Source organism: Marmota marmota, unplaced genomic scaffold, assembly GCF_001458135.2.
Source record: "Marmota marmota marmota unplaced genomic scaffold, marMar, whole genome shotgun sequence".
Lineage (NCBI taxonomy): Eukaryota > Metazoa > Chordata > Mammalia > Rodentia > Sciuridae > Marmota > Marmota marmota.
Genome location: NW_026000185.1, coordinates 1038293 through 1044256, shown reverse-complemented (window position 1 = coordinate 1044256; position 5964 = coordinate 1038293). Strand labels below are relative to the sequence as shown.

The 5964-nt window shown below is 46.0% G+C and overlaps 1 long non-coding RNA gene across 1 annotated transcript in view; it reads right to left on the bottom strand.

The window, feature by feature from the left end:
- Positions 1 to 5499, bottom strand: part of LOC125612299 — a 21778-nt gene extending 16279 nt beyond the window's left edge. Inside the window, exons 1-2 of the long non-coding RNA XR_007342596.1 lie at positions 5488 to 5499; positions 2859 to 2872 (exon numbers count right to left, since the gene is read on the bottom strand). This is a non-coding gene — a long non-coding RNA (uncharacterized LOC125612299). The remainder of the gene's footprint in view (positions 1 to 2858; positions 2873 to 5487) is intronic.
- Between the last annotated feature and the right edge of the window lie 465 nt (positions 5500 to 5964).

Here is a 5964-nt window from a genome sequence, read left to right as displayed (position 1 = left end):
AAAGCCAGCCTCAGCAATGGTGAGGCTCTTAGCAGCAACTCAGTGATTGATAACATGTTTGGAAACCAGGGTGTTTAGCACATACACCCCTCACAGATTAAACCAATCAGTTCAAACTAACCCCCCTCTTGTACTAACCAGTCACCCCTACCCAATTTGTTCCCACCAATGAATGTGCTAATCAATGTTGAGTTGTTGTTCGATTTTTCCTGTGGTGTGAAATGATTTGCTGTGTGATGTTGTGAGGCATAGAGTATCCCCCAAAACCTATAAAATCTCACTGAACAAGGACCAGGACTCACTCCTCAGGACCGCTGTGTTTGAAATGGTTGTAAGTCCAGGCTTGAGTTTGCAATAAAGACTCTGTGTGATTGCATCAGATTTGGCTCCTGGAGGTCTATTAGGGTCCCATGAATGTAGCATAACAGTTTATAACCAATGTATGTCAAAGTGGAATTTAAATCTGGATTTTGTGAGGAGTTCTGGGGGTTGACCCAAACTACTGAGCGATGTTCCCAATCTTGAATTTTAACATATGTATTTTTAAAAAATAATTTTTAGTTGTACATGGACACTGTTATGCTCGAATTCAGGACCCCCAAGAGACCAAGATCAGTGTAAACAGCAAAGAGGTGTTTATTGTGAGCTAGCTCGGTCCTCCGAGCACACACACAGCAACTGGTGACGCTGAGAGGCCCCGAGCCCAGGGTTTGCACCAGTTTTATACATTCTTTGGAGAAGGCAGGGACCCCCACATACATCATAGCATCTCTTAGCAAATCACCACACACCACGGGAAAATCAAATAACAACTCTAAAACATGATTAGCATATTCACTGGCGGGAACAAGTTGGGTAGGGGTGATTGGTCAGTACAAAAGGGGGATTCATTTGAACTGATTGGTTTAAGCCAAGAGGGGTGTATGTGCTGAACTACATGGTTTCCCAACATGTTATCAACCACCATAAACTACTGGGAGGGTCATCTGGCATCCCAGGTATTTCCCTGTCTCATGCTGATTGGTGGCTGGTAGGGGGTTGCTATGGGTCCCCACCTAGCCTGAGTGAGTCAGGGACACCTGGCGCAGCAGACCTCTCCTGTTATTTGTAGATAAACAACTTAGCAGGGTGGGAATGTGCCTGGGAGTGCTCTGTGGGTTTTTCCAAGGACGAAGGTGATGTCCCTTCCTTGGACAGGCTTTGCTCTGAGGTAGAGGCTGGTTTTTCAACACAACATCTTTATTTTATTTTTTTATTTCTATGTGGTGCTGAGGATCAAATCCAGTGCCTCACATATGCTAGGCAAGTACTCTATCACTGAGCTACAACCCAGCCCTTAATATATGTATTTTTTGAGACAGGGTCTCACTAAGTTGCTGAGACTGGCCCTGAACTTGTGATCCTGCCTCAGCCTCCCAAACCACTGAGATTATAGATGTGTGCCAACATGCCCAGCCTATCCGTGTGTCTTCTATCCTACTTCAAATATAGGAGACAGCAAAAGAACTTAAATGATTAAAGTTAGAGGCTTATCACAAGTTCAAAGCCAGCCTCAGCAACTTAGGGAGGCCCTAAGCAACTCAATGAGATCCTGTCTCTAAATGAAATACAAAAAAGGGCTGGGGATGAGGCTCAGTGGTTAAGCCCCCCCAGGGTTCAATCCCCAGTACCAAAAAGGAAAAAAAAAAAAAAAAAAGGCATATTATCCCATTATGTAAGGCAGAGGAAATCACAAAATTGGAAAACCAAAAACACCAAATGCATTTTGAGGCAGGAGTATAGGGTTAAAGTTTAAGTCAGTGACAGATGATAGAAAAGAACTGCATGCTCATGTCTGAGACAAAAGGCAGGAAAACCTCCCCAACCACATCCATTGCTTATGACAAACAATAAGCATGGAACTGGTACAAGAGCTCTGACCACTGCAAGCCCAACAGGAACAGGAGACCTTCACTCAGATGCATTTACAAGCTGAAGGACATGCCCAGCAGAGACCCAACCCAATTTTAGGTACAAGGTGATGAGATTGTTGTGCAGGTTATAAACATGTTGATCTTTGATTCGAAACAGGTCTGGAGTTCACCCTTGGATTTTTTGATGCCTTTGGGTGGCCACCTTTCCTTGTTACTCTGCCCCATGTTGCCACCTGGCTATTCCTTGCTACTCCACTTGTTTCCAAAAGCTTGGTCCTTGTCCCTGATATCAATTTAATAAGGAGAACAGGATTTTGAGAAAAAAGGAAAAAGAAGGTTTATTGCTTGGCCAGCAAAGAAGCAGCACAGAGGAGGGAAGGGAAGAGGGAGAAGAGGAAAAGAAAAGCATGCCCCTTTTAAAAAGATGAAGTGGACCCCTGCTACATGCTGCGGAGAGCAAGCTGTCCTCCAAGATGTACTGAATGACAGTTTTCAGGCTGTGCTCAGTCCAAGTTGCTCCTTTTTATAAGGAAGAAGTCTAGGCCTGGCTCAGTGCTACATGCCTGTAATCCCAGGTGTAAGGAGCACTCTAAGCAGCAAGCACCCAGACAGCATGAGCTGACAGCTAACTTGGACACGTGAGGACCTTATCCTTCTGCCCCTTCTTCAAGTGGTAGAAGGTAGCTGGAGATAAGGATGACAATGAGACCTAGCAGACTAGGGGGCCTATATAAGCCCTCACAGAAGCACAGCTCCACAGAGAGAGGCACTCAGGGAGGGAACCCATGGAGGTGCCCTGAGGCCTGCTACCAGTGTCAGAGCAGCTCGACCATCTTCACAACCCATGGGAAGGGAGGAGACATTCCGGAAGGCACTGCAGACTCTCCCAGCAACGTCTTCCCTGCTGCTCCACTGTCACCAGGAAACTCGCTACCTGTGTCCAACCATCGGGAGACCACCTCTGTGGTCGTGCTACTATGTCTGAGGGACTTGCTGGCTGAGTGGAATGGGAATGTGTGAGGGTGGCCTTACCTAAGAAAGGCCTTAGCCTAAGTAACTCCATTTCAAAACAAAACTGCAGTCCCACCAAGCACACCAGGCCCTCCAATAGGGTCATCAGGCACAGCTGATAAAAGCAAGTCACTCTTCACAACCCTGATAAAACCCAGATAAAGGCAAGAGGTGAGAAATCAGGGCAGAAACCACTAGACCAGATGCCTTAACCTCAGGATGAATGAGGTCAGTAAGAACTCCAGTAATAGCTGATAGAGATCAAAAGGGCAGTCCAGAACCCCCAAAATCTAGTATAAATGGTGGAGCAAATGAACAGAGATTCAGCCAGCCGACACTGACGCCCACATGCCGGAGAGCCTGGTGAGGACCTGGGCTGGCATCCAAGTCTTCTCACCATCTGCCTGATCTCTGCATCATCCTCACCACTCTCAAACTCCACAGCCACATCTTTTTTTTTCCTAATATTTATTTTTTAGTTGTAGTTGGACACAATACCTTTATTTATTTATTTATATGTGGTGCTGAGGATCGAACCCAGGACCTCACATGTGCTAGGCCAGTGTTCTACTGCTGAGCCACAACCCCAGTACAGCCACATCTGGACCCTGGTGAGAAAGGTGAATTCTCCATAGGACCCTCTCCCCAGGCGCCGTGAGCTCCACTCCAGGAGAAGCCTCCTTCGGTTGCTGACCTGATCGCTGTGGTCTGAGTGACTATGCATCTGCTGGACTTAAGGCCTTTAGGTCTGGCACTTGAGCCATGCAGAGGGAATGTCTGTCATGAGCCTGTCATGATTAAGTGTGTTTGCACTGCTTAGAATTAACCTAGAATTTTTTGCTGTGAATTTATTATGACTATCGCAGTGCCTAGCATTAAGGATTATCATTTTCTTGATTAAGAACCTATAAAGTTGTATTGAGTGATTTGAGTGAATAAAGCATTGAAAATGGCAGAAGCCTGTGGACATTCTTTATTTCTCCCCCTCAACTGCATAAGTTGCACCTTTGCCCATCACCACAGAATAGTACTGTTCTGTATGTATTAAGAGTGTTCAATATAACTGCATTTGAAATGCATCTCTAGCCTAGTTCCTCTGACACGGTTCAAGACACCAAGTATTTGGGAAGCTGAGGTAGGAGTATTCAAAATTCGAGGTCAGACATTTAATGAGATCCTGCCTCAAAAAAAAGAAAAAAGAAAAAGAAAGAAAAGAAAAAGAAGGGGTGGGGGCCCCATGTGCAGTGGCACACACCTGTAATCCCAGTGGCTCGGGAGGCTGAGACAGGAGGATCCCGAGTTTAAAGCCAGCCTCAGCAATGGTGAGGCTCTTAGCAGCAACTCAGTGATTGAGTGCCCCTGAGTTCAATCCCCAGTACCCAAAAAAAAAAAAGTAGTGGCAGAGTGCTTGCCTAGCATGTGGAAAGTCTGCTTTTAATCCCCACTACTGCAAAATAAACAGGGTGTGGTGGGCACACCTGTCATCCTGTTAGGGGACAGACAGATGAGGATGTGGAAGAGGCAAGGACAGAGGTGAGGCCTTAGTATGAGTCCCATAGGGTTGGGAAGCTGGAAGCTGGTTCCAGGGGGAATGGAAGGTTAATACCTGCAGGATACCCCCCATGCAAGGCCAAAGACACCTGCTTCTCTGTTATTGGAATGTTAATACCTTCAGAACACATTCCCCTCCCCTAACCTACAACCAAAAAGTCCCCAGCCACCAGGGAGATTGTCCCTCCCAACAGAGACTTATTAATGAGTACTCCCTGAGTGGCTCCCCTGATTGCCCCTAACCGCATTTCCCCACCTGGCAGGAAAAAGGGAGGGGACAAGAGAAAAAACCCAGAAATTATAAAAAAGACAAGATTCACCCCCTCCCACAGACACCCAGCTCTGGGCCCCCTTCTCGGAGACATCTGTGTTACTATTCTTTTAATAAAACTTGTCTTCCGTGTTCGCCTTGGCTTCCCCATGTGTCAATCTTCACACCTGGGAAAGTGGAACTTAGTAATAGGAGCACAAGGTGAGGAGAATAACTCTATAAAATGGGTCTATGGTGCTGACCCCACATGCTTTCTTTACCAATTTACCTGCAGCCCTGCCTGGCCTAAATGGACAGGACCTGTCACACTCCTCTGCAAACTACAGGTTATCTGCATGTAAATGCAGGCTGGAAATAACGTTGATAAGAGGAACCCAAGTTACCTTGAAGGGAGAGACATTGTGACCCTGTCCATTTCCAGAACCTGGAAGATAGGAAATTCCTCCTAACCATAAAACCTGCAAAAAATGAGCAAGAATCCAGTTAGAAGCATTCGGCATGGGCCAAGGTGACAGTTGTCATGGCAATGTGGACTTGAGAGTCCAATGTCACCCTGCTGTAAGTCAAGTCAAGAGGTATATCTGGGCTGGATTCTCTGGAAACATCCCTGGGATCCCCAATAAAACTGTAGTGCAGGAGAGGCACACTGTCCCTGTCCTCTCTGAGAGGAACCACTCCCTCCCTTAAGAGTGTCCCCTTTCCCTATCCCTTTGTAAACATATTCTTGTCACTCTGAGCAACATGTCTGAACTCTTAGACTTGATCACAAGAATGCGGGTCTGAGGGGGGTTGTGTTGCCTCAGTTTCCCTGAAGGTCCCAGCTCTGTAAAACTCCAGAGTCTCAGGAGACTGAGACAGGAGGATCAGATAGAAAGTCCAAATCCAGCCTCGGCATCTTAAGAAGGCCCAAGCAACTCAGTGAGACCCCATCTCAAAATAAAAATTTCAGGAATGTAGATGAAGCCCTCTTGGGATATATCCCCATACCAAAAAAAAAAAAAAAAAAAAGGCATATTATCCCATTATGTAAGGCAGAGGAAATCACAAAATTGGAAAACCAAAAACACCAAATGCATTTTGAGGCAGGAGTATAGGGTTAAAGTTTAAGTCAGTGACAGATGATAGAAAAGAACTGCATGCTCATGTCTGAGACAAAAGGCAGGAAAACCTCCCCAACCACATCCATTGCTTATGACAAACAATAAGCATGGAACTGGT